Source organism: Mastigoproctus giganteus, chromosome 8, assembly GCF_048544385.1.
Source record: "Mastigoproctus giganteus isolate SK-2022 chromosome 8, ASM4854438v1, whole genome shotgun sequence".
Classification (NCBI taxonomy): Eukaryota; Metazoa; Arthropoda; class Arachnida; order Uropygi; family Thelyphonidae; genus Mastigoproctus; species Mastigoproctus giganteus.
Genome location: NC_143582.1, coordinates 201947844 through 201969033, shown reverse-complemented (window position 1 = coordinate 201969033; position 21190 = coordinate 201947844). Strand labels below are relative to the sequence as shown.

The following is a 21190-nucleotide window of genomic DNA, read 5'->3' as shown; positions in this document are numbered from 1 at the left end:
TTTGGCCCGATTAAGCGGCTGCCCCAATTATCCGAAGTTTCACGTAAATAGTTAAAAATACAATTTACCCCCCCCCACCCCCTTTACAATTAGTTCACTGTACAATCAAATCACGTTACGACGAACTCAAAATAGTAAAGTACCGTTCACTATACGATGTGCAGTAAGCGCCGGTCATTGTGATCACGTTTGTGAATTGAATTTTAATTCTATTAAACAGCGATTCTAATTAGCGAAAATAGGAGGAATATTATCCACAGGCTATAAAAGTAAAGATATATTAAGCACAAATTTACCCTTTATTACCTTACCAATTAAAAAATTAAATGATACGTGAAAATCGGAAGAATATACGTGATAATCGGAATAATTAATACGTACTGTAATATGTACATACTAACTAAACTAGTTGACGTTTCTGTTCACTGACATTTGTTGGTGGGGACTGAAATTTAAAACAGTAAAAAGATAAGCAATCAATAACAAAGAACAGGGCACACATAAATTGCAAGTAACACAACACGCGCAAGTGAGAACGGAGTAACAAATTAGGAAGCTTTAAAAATAGGAATGAAGAGAAGATTCTGAAAATTATTTTTTTTATATGATTGAAGATTCCATGGAAGTGTAAACACATTTTACCATAATAACCCACAGAATTCCAGCTGCCGGTATTATCGCAAATTCAATAAGATCGAGTTTACTGTCCGTTTATGATAGATTGCACTAACAGAAAAGCCTAATAAACAGGTGACTGCTAATTGTTTTTATTGTTTTATGGTTGTGACCTCCAAAAATCCGACCGAACTACGTGGTACGGTCGGAGACAATCATAGGGTAATCTCCAGTGCTGAGGTCTCCTGCCCCGATTAAACGGCATTTTGTCCCAATTAAGCGAAGTAAACCCTGGCTATTTTCTCGATTGGTTTTTGTTTTTTAAGATTTGCCCCAAATAAACGGCTGCCCCGATTAACCGGTGGCCCAAATAACCGGAATCCACTGTATTAATATTTATGTGTAACTTTTTTTTTGTATATATCACTAAGCCTCATCATTTCACCAAATTTGTACACTGACTATATAATTTAAATATGCTTTAAAGCAAAAAAAAAAAGTTCTCAGATTTGATTGTCTGAGTTGCTGTATCTCTCTTTCTCCAAGTTCTGAAGAAACCTCTAAATCACAGTCAGCTGAAGTGAGGTCTAAAGACTGTGGCGGGTAAGGCAAAGTTTTCCATTGTTGGGTCAGAATTTTTCTTTAAATCATTCTTGCAATGTGAATTTGTTCTTTTTCATATAGATGCATTACAGCATTTTGATTTGTGTCACAAATCATTTAACAATTAAGGCTTCACTTAAATTTAACCTTGCTCAACTTTGAACCATGAGGTGTACCTTGGCAAATACTCAAAGTAAATATATCTGATACATACCATACTGGCTGGTGTTCCTTTAAGTTGTAAAACTAAAATTTCTCTTGTGCATGCCTCTGTATATTTATGAGTGTATGTTATACACACTTTATAACCAAAGGTATTCAGATACAACCAGATAGTTGGAAAAAGAGCTTTTAATGCAAATTTCAATATGCATTCTAAGCCTCAAAACTCTAATATGTAATAGGGCCACCTTTAATTTAGTTGATGCACTAACCAGTGTTTTTCTTAGAATCAACCTTTTGGGCCTATTTTTGACCAACTTCCAATGGGTGTCTGCTTGTTCATAAGAAAGCTGTTTTGACTGAAGCTTAATATCAGATACTGCAATTCATCCATCCCATAGCTGTTCATTGGAGTTGGAAGTGTGTGGTCTAAAAGTGTTCAAGTTGGACCTGGATTTCATGGTTTTAGACACTACAAAAAACAAAGTCTGATTCAACTGAAACAGCTCCATATTATCAGCCCCTATTACCATAATTCATGATCAAAATGATATGCTCTGGCAGAAAGTGCTCTCCAGATAATCTCCATATCCAGATGTGTCCATCAGATAAAACATTGCATAGTGAGATTTCATTACCTCATAATATCTTCTGTCATCACTGTTCTGGAGTCCACAAATATCAGTAATTACATGACTCTGAATACTGTTGGAGTGGTGCTATTGATTGCATTGGTGACCATAATATTGGGCATGTGTATGGCTACTTTACCATTGATCCTAAGACTGTGCAGCTTCCTACAGTTGATGTACTAACCAATGTTCTTTTAGTACTGCTTTCTGCAGGTGGAATGATCTGCCCTCTTTATGGTTTGTTCTATGAGTTTGTGAATCTGTCCAACCTTCTTTTCATTGAGATATCACCCACAGTCTTCCATTTTTCAATAACATCTACCACAGTGGATTTTGGGAGGTTCGGGGAAGTTGCAGTTGTGTGCACAGAAAGGTTACCACTGTTACTGATGGTGGTATCCAACCATCATCCTACATTAAAAGTGTTCAGGTTACAATCCACAGTCCATATTGGAATGCTTTCCTGCTTATACTGGTCTCCATTGTACTGCTGTTGCGCATACAGGCTAAGATTTACATTGGTATGTCTGAGGATGCAGAGCTGGCAGTGAAACCAATCTTAAAAAATACCAAATAAAACCTTGGCAACTACAACTGAAGTAGTGGCTCCAGGCTATAAGAAAAGTAAAGAATACATATAGTACAGTCAGTGCTGCTGGAACATATAAGCTCTCATTAATGGTTGTAAGGAAACCTGCAGTGCCAAGAGCATTGAAAAATTTTAGTGATATCAGTTCTCTTCCAGTGCAGTACCATCATCAAAAGAGTCCTTGGATATACTTATTTCAAGAATGGTAAATCAAAAGGTTTTAGGAAATTTAAAAAGAAGCTAGTCATGACTCATTTTTGGGACAATCATGAGATTCCTGAAATATATAAATGTCAAAGATTTCACTTGCTGGCTAGCAGTATCGCGAACTAAATAGTCCATTACATTTTTCAAAATCTTTACAGAAAATGTGACCAACTTTGACAGAACTGTTAAAATTCATCAGACCTTGAGTTAGCAGCTGAACATGACACCATAGAAGACCAATTTTTAAATATATACAGCAAATCATTTTTGGTCAAAAATAACAACCCTGTGATCTTGCTAGCCCTCACCCATGTGGAAGCTTTTGAAGTAGTTGATTACTTAATAAAATATTAAGAATGACAAGAAGATACAACACCTGCAGACTGTTATTTTTAAACAATATCAAAACAAGAATTTCAATGAAAAAATAAATCTTTTATGTCAATTGAAAACCTCTTCTTTTTTTTTCTTTTTTTCAAAAAGTGTTAGAAAGCTAATTTTTCAAGCATTTCTTTTATTTTTTATTTTAGTGTTCATCTTTAAAATACATACTTTGTTTTATTCTGTAAATAATATGTAAGTACAGTGGTGTTCAAAAAATTTCATTGCTTGCAAAATTCACATATATGTTTTATAATATCATTACCCTATTGCATCACCCTAGCAGCAGTATGAATACAGTGCATATGCCACAAGCCCAGTATTCTGTGTTATTTCAATGGTTCAGTTTTCACAATTAACACCACGTAGTAAAGTGTTGCTACTGTGTGGGATGTAGAGGGATATATTTTATACATGAAATAGCTAAAAGGATTTACTATAATCAGTAAACAGTGGCAGTTCATTACGAAAATTATTAGAAATGAGCAGTCTAAACAAAAAGAAAGTGGATATCCACGAATGTCTTCTGCAGTGCAGGACAGATTTCTGGTCTATCTGTGTGTGTGTCTGAAACAGAAGGTACTCATTGGCAGATCTGGAAACAGTATGGGAGTAAGGGCAAGTATTGGTACAATATGTAGATGCCTTTCTCATCAGGATTAGTAGCACACCACCCAAGAAAAAAAAACACTTTTGATGCAAAAATTGAAAGCCTATTGTCTAAAGTGGGCAAAAGGGCATGTTAGCTGGTCTAAGGATTAATGGATGTTGATCTCCCCAGGACCTATCAAATGAGTGCACTGCCCGGCTAAAATTTAAGCAATTCTTGCTGTATTGTATGGTACTGCTCACTGATCGCGATCAATATTAATTCGAACATACTATGCGATTGAGGTCAATGTGACAGGAGCATATAATGTTAAATTATGCAATTAATTTTTGCTCTGGATTACTTGTTACATTTATAAATAACAGAAAAATTTATAATATTGCGAAGTATTGCACTTCCCCACCCGGCTACTTCATAATGCCACCCGGCTGGCAAAATTTTCTGGGGAGAACACTGATGGAAATGTATTTTCTCTGATGAATCAAAATTCAACTTGCATGGTTTGGATGGCCAACAGACAAGGAAGAGAAGATCATCCTGACTGTATCGCCTCCACACTCAAGCATTCTGCATCTCAAATGGTATTGGGGCTGTATTTTACATAGGAGTTGATAGTCTTGATTATTTGAAAGGTACAGTGAATGCTGAGGTGTACAAGGACATTCTTGAGATAAAATTACTTCCTACAATTAGAGATCACTATGGGGATGTTACCAATTGCATTTTTCAGGACAACTCTGCTCTATGTCATAGAGCCAAAACCATAAGTACTATTTCATAAAATTTGCAAAAGTTTTAAATTTATGAAATGTCACACTCTTGCTTAAATAAATGTAATTTATTTTGCTGTCTTCAGGTGCAAAAATGGTTGAAGGATAAATCAATTCACACAATAATATGGCTTGAGAATAGTCCAGACTTCAATCCAGTTGAGAATTGTTTGAACAAAATTGGTGTTTCAGTAGTGCAAAAGAAATCGAAGCACTTAAAGAGCTGCAGGAGACATTAATGTGTTTGGTATCATGAGATTTTCCAGGAATATATTCAGAACCTTATCCAGTTGATGCCATGACAATGTGCAGCAGTCATCAAAGCAAGCAATGGGCTAGCAAAATAGTGTGCATTTTGTTGAGTTTTTGTTTATATAGCTGCTGTTTTCCTAGCATGAGCAAAGTAATGAGAAATGTCACTGCTTTCATAGAATTTTTGTTATTATATTATATTATATGAACCATAAGTAACATACTGTTATTTTGGATAAAAGTACTTATTTCATTGTATTTTCTCTCTCTCTATCTCTCTCTCTCTCTCACACACACAGGGTAATTTAGAATTTTTTTTTTTGGCTGGTGCAGCATAAGCCTCAGGCTTCCTTACACCATGTGGCTAATAAATAATAATAATAATATGACATAAAAGTGAATTTTTCTGCAATTAATAGTTTCATATGTGTATTGTTATTACTTATTTATGTTCTTTCAGCTATTTCTAAAAGATTAGCTGCAAGTATATGGACAAACAACCTAAAAAATCAATGATGCAATTTTTTTGAGCACTACTGTACAAATCTATTTGATTGATAATTTTTTGGAAAAATAACTATGTATTTAAATATATCTGTTATACTATGTATTTAAGTACCTGTTGTACTGAAATAACTTAATTTAGCTCTCAGGGTTATCCAATGCTTTTATTTATATGAAGGTCATTAGTCCTGTAATAGTTGAATAAATACTGTCGTACTTTAGTTAACATTGCCTCGACAGCATCGGCAAATATTCTTTCCACCTTTTCTGTTCAGGTGTGTCCCATCTCTGTAAAAGCAGCTAGCCTCCTTGTATCAGCAAGTGCAGGCTAAGCTGACAAAAATTCTATCTCATGAGCCTTGCAAGCCAGAATTAATTGACAAGACTCATGCCATAAACTTTTTCTTGTCATGCCTGCGTAAAATTACACACATTTTTATGTTAAAATAGTTTCAATTGTGTAACAAACTAATTGCATTCTATTTGTGACAAAATGCAGCCAATTACAGCCCATGTTACTGGTGATATGCCAAGCTCATCTGGTGTAGGATCTCAGGCTGAATGATACTCTTTATGTTACTGAATTGATAGACATTGCACTATTATATCACATAGTATATTAAGTAATTCCAAACACTCAAATTATTTATGGCTACATTTTGACTGCATTTTCACCCCTCAAACATTGTTTGAGGAGTGGTACTACAAGTTTTCAATTTGATAATGATATATGATTGTTTACAATACAATATATTCTAATTATACTATACTCCTTTACATGTATAATTGTTGTATAATTATTGCACTCTTTCTTATAAATTTAATTAATTAAGTTAGTTTTAAGAAAAATTCCTCGAGTTACTCTCTAAATTTGCCACACAACAACCTCCAATGAGAGGATGTTGTGTGGCAAACCTGGGGAATTTTGGGTACAGGAATATATTATGGAGGTAGATTGGGATGATTCTGAGGTTAAGGGGAAGAAAGGGTAGGACTGGCTTGATTGGTTTGGTTTTTGTTTTTATGGTGCATGGGCAACTAAGGCCATGATCTGCCAATTTCAGGACTGGCTTGAGACTATATCTATGGATATTTCTAAACATTTTAATCTTTTACGGATATTATTAGATTGATATATTAAGTATTTAATAGTTGTGTTGTTCGACTATTAAATTTAAATTTAAATTAGCATTAGTATAGGCATATGATGCAAGAAAGCAAGCTTATGCAGCATCACCAAAAAAAAAAAAAAAAAAAACCACTTCCATTTCACCCTCTGTTCATTCGAAATATCTGTTCAGCTGAGCCTTTAATTTATTTAGGCTATCGACTTCCACAACAAGGGATGGAAGTCTGTTCCACCAACCAACTACCTGCTGGCTAAAGGCAAATTTCCGCACATCTATCCTACATCCGTCTTTTCTCAATCTGAATTTATGCCCTCTCAGGTGATTATTCTGAGCAGGAGGAAGAATCCTTTTGGCATTGAGCTTGCTCAAACCATTCAAGACTTTATACACCTCTATCAGATCACCTCACTGGTGCCTAGTCTCCAGACACTGTAATTTGCAAAACTTAAGCCTTTCTTTGTAAGAGCAACCCTTTGTTCCATTCACTGATCTTGTTGCCCTTCTCTGTACTCGTTCCAGCAGCTCTACATCCTTCTTGAAATGAAGGCTCCAGACCTGTATACAGTACTCAAGGTGTGGCCTGACCATTGCCTTATACAAGAGAATAATCACCTCCTTATCCCTGCTAGAAAAATTCCTGTATATCATTGATAAGACACCATGAGCTACTCTTTTGCAGCCTGTCTGCACTGCTCAGAGAACTTCATATCTGCCTGCACAATTACGCCCAGGTCCTTTTCATTCTCTACCACTGTCAGTGTAGTACCACAGAGTTGATACGTTGCCCTGGGGTTGCTGTTTCCCATATGTAGTACTTTAAATTTGTCAATTTTAAACTTCATTTGCCACCTCTCAGCCCATCTGCTCAACCTTTCCAGATCCTGTTGCAATAGCATAACGTCAGTAGTGTCCGTAACAACCCTGCCAACATTTGTATTGTCTGCAAACTTGGACATTAAGCTTGATATATACCATCATCAATATCATTTATAGATACAGAAAACAATAATGGACCCAACACTGAACCCTGAGGGACTCCACTAATAACATTAGTCCACGATGAGCAGTGTCCATTGATTACCACTGTCTTCTTCCCCTCAACCATCCCTTTATCCATAGCAGTAATTTGCCTCCAATGCCACACTGCTCCAATTTGTGTAGCAGTTTTCCATGTGTAACAGTATCAAAAGCCTTTCTAAGATCCAAATATATAATATCAAAGTTATTCCCTGCATCCAGTTCTTTTGTGACTGCATCATAGTATCCAATCAAATTGGCCAGGCAAGACTTTCCCTTAACAAAACCATGCCGTGTCCGAGCTATAACTGAAGTCTTGTCTAGATGATCCTGCAGTGCTTCTTTAACCAGTACCTCCATTAATTTTCCTGGAACAGAAGTTAAACTCACGGGTCTATAATTGTGTCAGCCTTTGATCCTCCTTTGTGAATTGGAGTCACATTTGCACATCTCCAGTCTATGGGTACCTCCCCTGAGTCCAAGGAAGCTCTCATAATTATGGCTAAGGGTTTTCTTACTTCCTTTGCTGCCTCCTTTAATATAACTGGATAGATCCCATCCACCCCCGGGTGCCTTTCTTGTGTTTATCTTCAACATTTTCTCCTCCACTTTACTCTCAGTTACAAAGGGTACTAGGAAAGTTTTGCAATATGACGCAACAATGAATTACAGGAAGTTGCTTGTTGCTGCATGTTGAGACATGTTCATACGTGCATAGTAGCCGCCGCAGCAAGTCGATGGGCTCAGTTATTCATTAGTTTAGTAGTGAGAGTGTAAAGTGCTTGCGATGGCATCGTGGTCACGAAATGAGATAAGGACAGTTTTGCAGTGTAATTTCGTGCGTGGTTTAACCATAGACCAGTGCTTAGAAGAAATGACTCTTGCACTAGATGATGATTGTCCACATCGTACAACGATATTCAGGTGGTATAGAGAATTCCAAAGGGGAAATTTCACTCTGGAGGATTCTGAGAGGCCGGGAAGGCAACGAACGTCAGTTACGGAGGAAAACATTACTGCTGTGAGGAAAATGCTTGACGAAAACAGGCGAGTGACCTACCAACAGATAGAGGATACTTTTGGCTTAAATGCACCAGCAATTTGTTCGATTCTGCAAGATCATTTGCACGTGAAGAAACTTTGTTCTCTCTGGGTGCCGCATCAACTGACTGAAGAGCAGATGACACGACGTGTGACTTGGTGCCGGGAGATGTTAAAATAGTTTGATAAGGGACAATCTCGGTATGTGAACAACATCGTGACAGGTGACGAGACTTGGCTGTACTATTACGATCTGCCGACCAAGGCTCAAAACAAAGTTTGGGTCTTTGATGATGATGACACACTCGTAATTGTCAGAAAATCCCGATCTGTAAAGAAGAAAATGATAGCTGTATTTTTCAAATCGAGTGGAATTGTGGAACGTGTCGTTTTGGACACGCAGAAGACAGTCACAGCTAAGTGGTATACTGAACAATGCCTGCCTAAAGTCATTGGATCTATGAAGAACCTGCGGCCAAAGTCAAGAATGGACACCTGGTACTTCCATCACGATAATGCTGCAGCTCACCGCGCCAAAGCCTGCACCGAATATTTGACCACGACAGGACTGAAACTTCTCGAGCACCCTCCCTACAGTCCAGACCTTGCTCCCTGCGACTTTGCACTGTTCCCGCATGGGAAAATGAAGCTAAAAGGGAGGCGGTTTTCCAGTGATGAGGACCTTCTACGGGCTTGGGACAACGAGTGTGCTTTACTCCCTAGTGAAACTTGGCAGAACTGGTTTAAAGATTGGTTTCGGAGGATGGAGAGGTGTATTGAATGTAGAGGAAATTACTTTGAAAAAATTAAATGAACAAAGCTGTATTGCAAAACTTTCCTAGTACCCTTTGTATTACAAGATTATCTAGCTTACTGCCAGAGTTGAATACACCTCTGGCATTCCCCTCGCTGAATAACTCCTCATGTGTGAATGTCGATGCAAAATATTCATTTAGTTTGTTAGCTACCTGAGCAGGACCATCAACAGTTGACCTATTGATACAAAGTGGACCAATCTGATTCATCCCCTTCCTTCTAGAGTTTACATAAGTAAAGAACTCTTTGCTGTTTTTTTCATCCTTTGCCAAAGATTTCTCGTAATCTACCTTCGCTTGCCTAGTCTTCTTTGTGATTTGATGACAGACTAGCTTATATCTACCATAGGCTTCTGTGTCACCTGATAATTTATATTCATCCCATGCATTTTTCTTCTCTGCCACAGGTCTCACTAGTTCATTTGACAACCATTTAGGCCTAAACCTTGAACAATATTTCTTAATAGGTATGAAAAGTCTAGTAGCTTCCAAGATTAATTCCTTGAATGCTTCCCACTCAGAATTTGCTGTTGGTAACATCATCAGTTGGTCCCACTCTACAGAATTTAAAAACTGTCTGAGACCACTCTAGTCACCTTTACAGAAGAAAAAACCATTCCTTTATCTCTGATGGTAATTATACCTTTAAGTAAATCCCACATCAGTACACTGTGATCACTGCCACCTAGTGGTTCCTTTATCTGCAAATTCTTAATACATGAATGATCACTGCTAATCAAGAGTATTACCCTCTCTGGTTGCCTCTTGAACATGCTGCTGCAGAAAACAATCATCCAATAAATCCACAAAAGACTTGTAGTGTGCAAGTGACCAACCACAAGTTCCAGTCAATATCTGGGAAATTAAAATCCCCCATTATAAGACTCTCTGATTTACTGGCCCACTCTATTTCCCTGTACATATATACTCATTCCCTGTACATATTATTCCCTTATTATACTCATCAGAGTCATTAAGCCTATAGCACACGCCTACTCTCAATTTTGATCTCCCAATGCTTATGTCACACCAAACTGACTCGACACTGCACTGTCCAGCGATGTCGACTGGCTTCACTTCCTTGGATTTTATGTGTTTCTTAACTAATAGCATAACCCCTCCTCCCTTCCTATCCTGTCTATCCTTTCTGTACACATTGTACTCCCCAAATTCCAGTTCTGCATTCCTTATATCTGTGTGACACCATGTCTGATATCCCAACAATGTTTTGAGCAATACCTCAAATTCATCAAATTTATTTACCAAACTCCTAGCATTGGTGTACATACAAGTATACATGCACCTGTTCCTATTCTTAGCTACCCTAACACAACCAATGTGTTTACTTGTACCGCAATGACTCCCTGCAGTTTCTGAAATATCCTGCATCTTGTTTTTCAGGCTGCTGCTCATTCCAATAGAAGCAGTGCAAGAATCACTTTCACCTCTGCCAGTGGCTACTGTTAATCCATTAGTCCATTTATCCCCCCATGATAGCAGTTTTCCGACCCACCTAACACTGCCTCGATAGCATCAGCAAATATTCTTGCACCCTTTCTATTTAAGTGTATCCCATCCCTGTAGAAGCAGTCTCTCCTGTTAACAAGTACAGACCAGGCTGAAAAAAAATTCTACCCCTTGAACCTTGCACAATCTTTCCAGGGCCGAATTGATTGACAAGGCTCTCATCATATACTCCCTCCTATCGTGACTGGGCAGAATTGCAGACACTTTCAAATTCAACCCTAATTCAAGGCTTTTTTTTTTTTTTTAATAGTGACCTGTACTTGTTAAGTAATTCTGCCGGTTTCCTACTCTTAATATAATTAGTGCCAACATGTACAACTATATCACCTTTTGTGCCCTTAAAAGATGATATCCGTTCTACGTCATCAACCTTTGCCCCTGGCAGATCCCCTGGCAGATATACCCTGGTCCTGTTCCACCTATCCTTTTTACAAAGCATGTTCCCCATTTCCCTGACAATAGAGTCACCAACAACTACTAGTTCCTGTGGGACTAGCACATTCTGCCTTGGGGGTTGCCGCTGTGTTGCATGATGACCAAGTGCAAGCTCTGGCGTTGATTTGGGCAGCTGAGAGCTTGATGGCACCCTCAATTTAGATCCTTCGAGGGCATCCACCCTGTCCTTCAAGCTCTCATATAGGCCCATAACAACACTGAGTTGTCACCTGATTTCCTTACATCGTGCACACACACAAAGACATCCCCCATGGCAATATCATGTCCCGTACCCAATTGCTCCACAAACATCATTCAAGCAGTGCATTTTAAAAGGCTGTGATTCAGAGGGCAACTGCCCTCCTCAGTTCTCCCCTGAGCCACGACACTCCCATTAGCTTGAGCCTTTTGCTTTGCTGCTCTGGTCTGAGTCATGATTTCAATTTAATATTAATTTCAGTACAAAATTATAACCCTAAACTTGTATCCCAACACAGTTATAACACTATATATATTTTTCAGTATTGAGTATTATCTACGAGTTCCGTTTATATAACTTCAGTATCAAGTTATGTATTAATTAATTATGTTACATTTGTAATCTAAGTCGTTATATGTATTTAGTTAAAAGTACAATTTAATTGACAATGAAGTTTAACAAGATTAATAGATTTTACTGATTAATTGACAATGTTATGTTATATACTATACTATACTAAGCTTACACTATCTAGTTCGGGATATAACGTTGTGTTGTATAACAATGGCGGCAAGGTACGAACGGTAAATCTACGGACACTTAAGTATTAATTAACTTCCAAATCTTGCTGTCTCAGTTCAGAATAAACTAAGGATCCTGACTAGGTCTATAAGCTACTTATAGAAAATAATTTGATGTAACAATTTGTCAATAAAGCGGCTAAATATGGCTAAAAAACTTCTCGTTCAGCAGAGCTGCAACATTTGATACCCTTACCGATACTTTTATGCAATTACAAGGCCGAGTAAAGAATAAATACATCAGATTAATCAGAAAATCACAAAATAATGCTATACTGTTAAATTTAAATCAAAAGTTTTAGAAAAACAATAATTTCAAATCAATAAATAAGAAAATCCACTTAGCAGCTTTGAACACTTCTGACTCCCACTAGCCTCGTCAACAGATATTATGATGTCCCTATAAAATTGCCATACAGTTTCCAAACTGTTATGATTATTACATTAATGATAATTATTATTATTTTGTTGATTAATTGCTTATTAAATTTAAGTTAAAGCTTTAAAGATAAAATTTAAGTTAATTTTGATCTTGACTGAGACTACCTGGATTTACTTTTCTTTATTAAGAGGTTTTGGATCTTTTTACTGAGAACTTCTTCAGGATATATGTATGGAATAGGTTGTAATAAGCATTGTGGAAGTTAATTTCTTGCTTCTTGTTGATTGTGGAGCTTCTGGAGTATGATGATCATTTGTTAGAACTATGGTATTGGAGAAATCTTGTGCTTCTGCAAGAAAGGGTGTGTGCAGCTGTTTCAGACTTTTGGATTCTGCCTTGTTGGGTGTCTTGCTTACGTTCTTGTATCCTTTTATCGAGTCTTCTATGTTCCTCTGATGTAAGTTGTTGCATGAGCATTGGATAAGGTACACATGGCCTCTAGGATTAGATGGTTGTTGTTGACTCCTGGATAGTTTTTGTTTGAGAAATTGTGTTCTTGCATAGAATGTGGGATTGTTGGTTTTTGCTATGATTCTGCCAGTGACTGGGATATATGGAATAATGAGCTTGGTCTTAGGTTTGTCTGCTTTCTTTTGTCGAGGTCCAGAACTATTGTTTAGAGTTTTGTTGGTGATGCTGTCTGTTAATGCTGGAGGATGTGGGTTGTTTAAAGCTATTGCTTTTATGATTGAGATTTTTAGTAATTCTGATTGGCTGCAAAATTTTAGTGCTCTGTTGTCATAGATTCTGATGATGGCTATTTTGGTGGAGAAATGATTTGAGGACTTGTAGTTTAGGATGCATCCTGTGCCCTTGGGTTTCCTTTTACTGTCATCTGTAGATTGTCAGGGTTTCTTGAAATGAGGATGTCCAGGAATGGGAATTGTCCATTTTTTTTTTCTGTTTTTAACCTTAAACTTAATTTTGTGGTGAAATCTGTTGAGGTGGAAGTTGTTAGTTGGTTTTTTCCATGATTCCAAATGAGGAGGATGTCTTCCATATTGTCAGAGTTTGGTTTTATGAGTTGTTGGTTTAGAAAATTTTCTTCCAAGGCCTATAAATGTTTCTGCCAGGAGGGAAAATAGGGTGTTGCCTATACTGAGGCCAGAGACTGAATATAGAATTTTTAATTTTAATTTTTAAAGTCTTAACTTAAATTTAATAAGCAATTAATGAACAAAATAATAATAAATTATCATTATCATTAATGTAAGTCATAACAGTTTGGCAACTGTATGATGCAATTTTGTAGGGACACTGTAATTTAGTTTAATTTTAATTTAATAGTAGAAAAACACAGTCAGTTATTAAAAACTTCATACATTGATCTAATAATCTGTAATGGATTAAAAAGTTTTGAAATATCCATAGATATACTCTCAAGTAGTCCTGGACTTGGCACATCATGGCCTTAGTTGCCCATGCACCATAAAAACCAAACCAATCAAGCCAGTCCTCATCCCTGTATCCAAAATCCCCCAGGTTTGCTATGCAACAACCTTCCATTGGCTACACCAAGTCAATTCCAACCTATAAAAACAGTCAGTCCACTCATTTCACCTCAGTCTTCCCCAACCAGACTGAGCAACTCCACTCCCAGATCACATTAACAGGTAAGTCCTTCCAACTAATTTAGAGACTAACTCTAGGAATTTCCTTAAACTATCATTTATTAATTAATTAAGGTAAATACTGGAAACAGTGAGTTCCTGAAACACAGCCATAAATAGTTTGTGCTTGGTGTTGAGAGGGTTCTATTCCTTTTAATTGTATTATTTCAGTAATAAATTACTTAATCTACCATGTGATATAATAGTGTAGTGTCTATCAATCATTAACATAATAATGAACAATCATGTAGAACTCCCTCTTCTAAGTAATCTGATACTCTTTAGGTTTTGTTTTTCATTTTTGTTTAATTTTAAGTTCTAAGTTTGTATGTTTTTTTTTTTTTTTTTTTTCCCCTATTTAGTTTTTAGTATTTATTAAAATTCTCAGCTATACTTCTGATAATTAAACCTTACTCTGATGTTGAGCGTAATAGTTACTTAGGTAGATAAAAGTCGGAGGACTAGTAATGTGTATACTTTTATTTTATAATAAAATCTCTCATCTGCAAGATGAATAAGTGTTTAACTTATTAATAAAAGCTATATCTATTTTTTTCCAATATAAGAAATTTAAAAGCAAAGGGGGTGGTTTAATGTAATACTGGGAAGATGGATTTAGTTTAGCAGCATGGGACTACATTAGTTTTCTGCTTGTTTTTTTTTTTTTTTTTTTTTTTCCTTCCAAATTTTTCTTTAAATTTAAATTTTCTTTTACAGCTTTGATATTGTCAACAGAATGGTACAAGGCAAATGGAGCTGCAGCAGATATTACTCCTGATTAGTGTGTCCTGCTACCAGTGAATTAAAGAATTATGTGAATGCAATATTCAACTTTTTAATGCATTTCCCAACATAGTTCTGCCATTTTACAGAAGTCCAAGCTCTCTAAAAATGAACTCTTGCTACAACTACCCTAACTTTGGACCAAGTCAAAAGTTACTGGCATACCTTTTAGTTGTTTGCTTTCAATTGTTTCATAGGCAAACCATAGCAACAATACCGCCATCTGTTGTCATTTTAGTAGGTATATCACAGTTCTGAAACTTCATATTTTTGAAGATTAGTTTTTGAAAATTTTTAACAGCTTTGGCCTAATTTGCGTAATAGTTTTTTGTTAGAGATTGTCGGAGGTTTTACCATTTTTCTGAATCTTCCAAGAATTGACTGTAAAAGTGTTACATACTGTTGAAAAAATGTATTTTGTGCTGTTGTAAAATATTATATAAATAAATAAATATATATATAAATATATACACACATGCATAAATATATATTATATCGCTTCTAATATTATTGTATAGAAATACCAGTGTTTCATTATGACTGTAAATTGGTAAGAGTGTTAAGAAGTGTTATCAGTGATTATGTTTGTTCCAACTTAATTTTCATTCTTTCATTTTTATGAGTTGTAAATTTTGTGCCTACAAAAGTAAACAAAGTATAATCTTGGATTATTACTGTTATATTCCGGTACATGTATTATCATTGATTAATCTTGTTTATTACTTTCTCATATGAACACACACACATCATAAAATTGTACTTAATATATTCCATGAATATTAATATTTTATGGGCTGATGATTCAGGTAGACTGTCTGGAGGAAGGTAAAATTGCTTTTTTAAATGTACAATTTCAATGATTTTCAAAGGTTGTGAGTAGTAAAATTTTTCCATTTATAAGATTTTTAAGATTTTCACAGAATTTCTTCTTTTTTTTGTTTAAGTGTTCTTTAATAATAGTTTGTTACTTGCTTTTTATTCTATTTGAAGGTTATTATATTTTAAATTTTATATTTTAAACTTCTTTGCTGTACTTATTTTGCAGATGGTTAGTTCCGCACCCAAATATATTGTACAGAGGGAAGGTTGTATTAAAGGAGAAAAAAAAATGTACCATTAAAATGTTATAGAAAGAAAAATATATAGCAATTATTTTTCTCTTTTAGTTCTTTTATTTCATCTAAATTGTTTTAAAGATGTTCACTCTGAACACATTAGTTAAGCCTTCTGAATAATACTTCTTTTTTTATTTTAATAATTTTAAATAGGAATGCCATCATTGTTCTAGTAAAAGAAAAAGATTTATTGATCTCAAGGGGGGAAAAGTGAAGTTTTTACTAATCCAGTATACTGAAAATCAAATCATAAATTTCTTTACCATTAGAATTACTATAGCGTAATTCTAAATTAACCTGTAAAATATAATTAAATTGTAAAATATAATTCAATACCATTACTGTCATTCATGAGTTGTAACTGTAGTAATAATATTTGTGCTATTGAATTTTAAAATAGTTCAATTTTATTGTCTACAAAGTTCTCGAATTGACATTAGATAGTAACTATTCTAGTAAGTACAAAAATGGTTGACTCTCTGTTTGCATGATAAAAGTGTAGGATGCCATCCAAAACCATACACAGAACAGGAAAGTGTGATGAAGCTCCATCGTAGTGAAAAAAGATTTTTGAATTCTATTATTTTAAAACAACCAAGCAAATATAACAGTAGTCATGGGAGATCAATGATCTCCCATGACTACTGTTAATTTATATTTTTTTTTAGCTTGAAATCTTAAAAATTCTCTATATTGTTATGTTAATTTGTTTTGCTTAACATGGAAAATGCTATTTTATTTAAATTTCAAGACTTTGGATCATAGTAATTTAGAAAAACTGAAAGTAGGTAGAATTTTATTCATCTGTTTGGAGTAAACCTTGTACAGGACCATATTTGTGTTTGTAAAATGCAGATATATAAATATAATTTAGGATGACAAGATCAGGTATTGAAAGATTCCTTACCCATTAGCTTCTGTGCTTATTCATCTTCTAGTGTGTGTGTGTGGCTTTGGATTTTTTAACTAGAGAAATTTAACTGAGTGTCTTCACAGTGCCTTTTTTACAAACAAAAGATACTGAAATAGGGAAAGTCATATTTTAAATTTAGTGATCAAGCCATGCTTCTACATTTTCACTGTCATAACCATCCTGCTATGCAATATAAGTTGCTTTACAAAAAATAAAGCTTTACTGTCAGAATTCATAAATAAATAACTTAGCTGATATTTATGAAGCAGTTGTTGGGTGCTGTGATGCAGTTGTCTCCAACTTTTAGTCCAAGACATTTTATTTGACAGGATACAAAAATTACTTTTTTTTATTTTATTATTATTATTTTCTCCTAATCTCTTTTAGAGCCTAAATGTTAGGCCTATCTGGAATGAGATCTAATCTTCAGTCATTTTTGAACTAAATTTAAGATAACCTATATATAATATATATTTACTTATATTATAACATACTTTTTATCTAATGGATCAAAAACCATGTAATAACATTTCCTAACTATATCTAAAGTAACATCTCAAAACTATGGGGAGTTCTTCAGAAATGGAAAATTTTCGGTCTCCGAATTGAATTGTTAAGGCGAGTTTGTTTTGTCATACTTGGAGAATTTTTTTGACATCCATAGTTCTGGGCACCATAATATCTTCATTAGTTAACAAATGTCAAGAACCTCAAATCGGATAACTTCCTTGAAGTGTTCACAAATTATCATTACCAGCTTAAAACAAATGTAGTGAGATACAGTGATCCAACTTGCTGTGTGGGAAATGTCTGTCAAAGTTTTGACACCTTGATTTTTAGGTGTCTCTAATGTGTGATGTTACATTTCCTGCAAACAGCATCCCATAAAAACAAAAGTGCAGCATTGTTTGCTAGTTTATGCATACTAAATCAGATGTGCAACACAGATTTAACAGAAAGCTTTGGATAATCAGTATGAATGAATTGCCATCGATCCCATGATCTGTAAGCAATGAAAAAAATTTATAGATCATATAGCAAGAATGCTTCATTTTTCTGAATGTGAAGTAACATTATTTTATTGATGAGTGGTAAGTTTCTGTGTGAGCACCTCTTGTTTCACATAACATACTAAGGCCCTATCATTAATATAATCAACTATAATTCTGCAGCTATAAACCTATTTTATCTTCACAGCATAATCTTAACCAGACATTAGCAACCCTATGAACATGTGCCACTAAGTGGCAAGTGGAAAGATGTTTTGCAGCATATCAGTTGCATGATACTGTTCAAATTTTCCATATTATAATTTGGATATATTTATCCATGTGGCATGCATGGTTATTTTTATTGTTGTAATAAACAGAATGGCACTCATGAGAAATAAGGTTGCCGATTCCTGGCCTTAACCTTTATTACTCAGTGCCATATCCATTGCAAATAACATAATTATAGCAGTTTACTGGAAAATATAGTGGTCAAAGAATGTACACAAACTTTTTCTTGGAAGGATGCTGCTTACAGTAAATATGATATTGTACATGAGGAACAACAAGAAATATGAAACAGTGAACTACAGTACCACATGCAACATTTGCATCACTGTTCAAACAACACCCCAGTTCATTTTGTACAGCAGTTTTTAATTGTAATCTTGTGTGTTCTTTAGAATGTTTTATGGTGGCTTGGCTAAATTTTTAGCCCATAATTATATTTTAGGATTATGAAGTTCCTAATTAAAGACTTTAATACTTTGAATTGCTGCTCTTATGTTAACTGTGGTGCTGAAATGTATAATTTTGTAAGATATGATAGCCAAATTAATTTGGTTAAAATAATTATACTATTTTTTACAATTAAATTAGTGTTTCTTACAATAGCTTAAAGTAATAATTACTATGTAGATTGTGTAAATGTAGAATATTTCAGTTCCAATGCACAATTGTTACTGAAATAACATAAGGAGATGAATAACTGCCTTTTATTCATCATAATTTCAATAAGTAATCAGAAATAAATAAATAAATTTTAAATAATCAGAATTTCATCAGTTTAGTTTATATCAAGACCAAATTGATGAAATTTTGTTTTAAACAAATTATTAACTTTAATCTTTTATTTATAAATATTATTTTGACTGAATTGCAATGACATTGTGTAATTATTTTAACCAATTTGACTGAGTGGTTCCAATTAAACTGTATAGGTATCCTTGTTCTAATGCTTGTTTAACCATAAATTTAGCAAAACTTTTTATTTAGATATTACCAATCTTTATTGCAGCATTCAAAGTTATTTTAACCTCTTTACTATTATCATTTTAAAGAAAATATTTAAAAATAACAATGATAAAATAATGCAATTTTGGAATTAAAATTGAAAAATAAAACAAATGAACAGATATTGTCTACCAGTGGCATTAAACATTTTTGCTTATCATTTAAAAAAAAACATATCGTTACCTTGCCCATGCTGGAAACTGCTCTTAACTCTTTACCTCCCCCCCCCCCCAACACACACACACAAGTTCTATAGATGGCATCATTTGCAATTTACATTGGTATTGAAACTATCTTAAATTACACAAATATAGTTCTGTTAAGCATAGACTTAAGTACAAAATTGAAATGGAATTGATCAATAAATTTATTAAATCTTTATCTTCAGAACTATTAAACTAATTCTCAGATATATGCTACTTTTATTATTCCCATATTATAAGAATATTTTCCTGATTTTAAATTATACAGATAATAAAATCCTGATCCAGCATTAAAATATTACCATCAATGTATAGAAACTGGCCTATTTAAAACAATAAAAAATATTTAATGAAGTAATAAAAATTGAACATCAGGTTTAGCAGGAAACTAATGCATATAAATTTGTTTACATTTCATGTATACAGTTTTGTCTCCTCTTTAAAAAAAAAAAAAAAAAAAAAAAATTGAAATCATTTAAATGATTCCATTAAGCCAGCTTTTCCTGTAAACATTCTCATATACATAATAACATTGTGTACATCAAGAATAGCAGGAATTGCTCACTTGCTAGGAGCTCTAAGCTGTCACTGCTGTATTAAAAGAATTATGAAAGATTGAAATTGAAACAAAAAAAAATCACTACTTTTTAGTATTAGTATTACTAGTGCAAATGATACACAATTACACAAGCTTTATACAGCATTAGCCACAAAAAAAAAAAAAACTAACCATCTCATCTGTCCATTTCAATCAATTTATCCAATTTTTACTTAAATTTATTCAAACTACCATTTTTACTTCATCATTATTTGTCTAATCTTTTCCTAAAATTTATTCAAACTACCCACTTCCACATCATCAGATGAAAAGTTTGTTTCAACAGTCAGTTACTCGCTGGCTGAAAGCATACTTCATACATCTAACCTGAAACCATCCTTTTTCAGTTTATGTCCACTTACGTGACCAACAAAGAGTAAAGATGTCATCAGCATGTAGTTTACTCAATCCATTCAAAGCCTTACAAATTTTTTTAAATTTGATTTGAAATGGTTGGAGTTAGCTGAGTTCTCTTTATAATTACGTTAAGTGTTGGGAGAAATTCAGCCATGGTTTAGATTTTGGCTTACTGAATTTCATTTTTAAAATATTTGCTGACATTTATTGTTTACTTTTTTCTTTAAATTCATACAACCTTAACAAAATATTTTGTGAGTCTGAGTGGTGAACCCATGTCTGCTATATGCAATTTCAATACCAACAGATAATTTGAGGATCATAGGAAAAAAAACATAAAATAAAGCAAGAGACCTAATACATTGGAACTATTTTTATATTCTTCACAAAACATTCTCTCAAGAGTAGTTATTGATTTCCAAAAATAACAAATTACAAATTAATGAATACAGGCAGTTCTCGCTTTACGAGTTCCCAGGTTTATGAGTTTTTTTTTTCCCCAAGTATCAAGTATCAACAAAATCGAAAATATGAACATTAATTGCAAAAAAATGAATGTTAAACGTTCATAAATACCACATGTAGCTATACAATACAGTGTACCCAGCTCTACGATATTAATCCATTCCAGAGACACCGTCGTATTGTTAAAATATCGTAAGGTGAACCCAATAACACGTTTTTTGGTATCTCTCTAAAATGTCATTATTAAGGTCACGAGCGTGACCTTAAGGCCATATAAAAGGTCATGAGCATGGTTTGTAAATTGTATTAGTTACCAATTGAAATCATTAAAATGCACTACATATGTTCCATA

General features: G+C 34.3%; 1 protein-coding gene across 1 annotated transcript in view; it reads left to right on the top strand.

Moving 5' to 3' along the window:
- LOC150082193 (transmembrane protein 184B-like) overlaps positions 1 to 15359 on the top strand; it is a 162644-nt gene extending 147285 nt beyond the window's left edge. Inside the window, exon 10 of the mRNA XM_090379161.1 lies at positions 14840 to 15359. The gene's annotated coding sequence lies outside the window, so the exon portion shown is untranslated. The remainder of the gene's footprint in view (positions 1 to 14839) is intronic.
- Positions 15360 to 21190: the final 5831 nt, after the last annotated feature.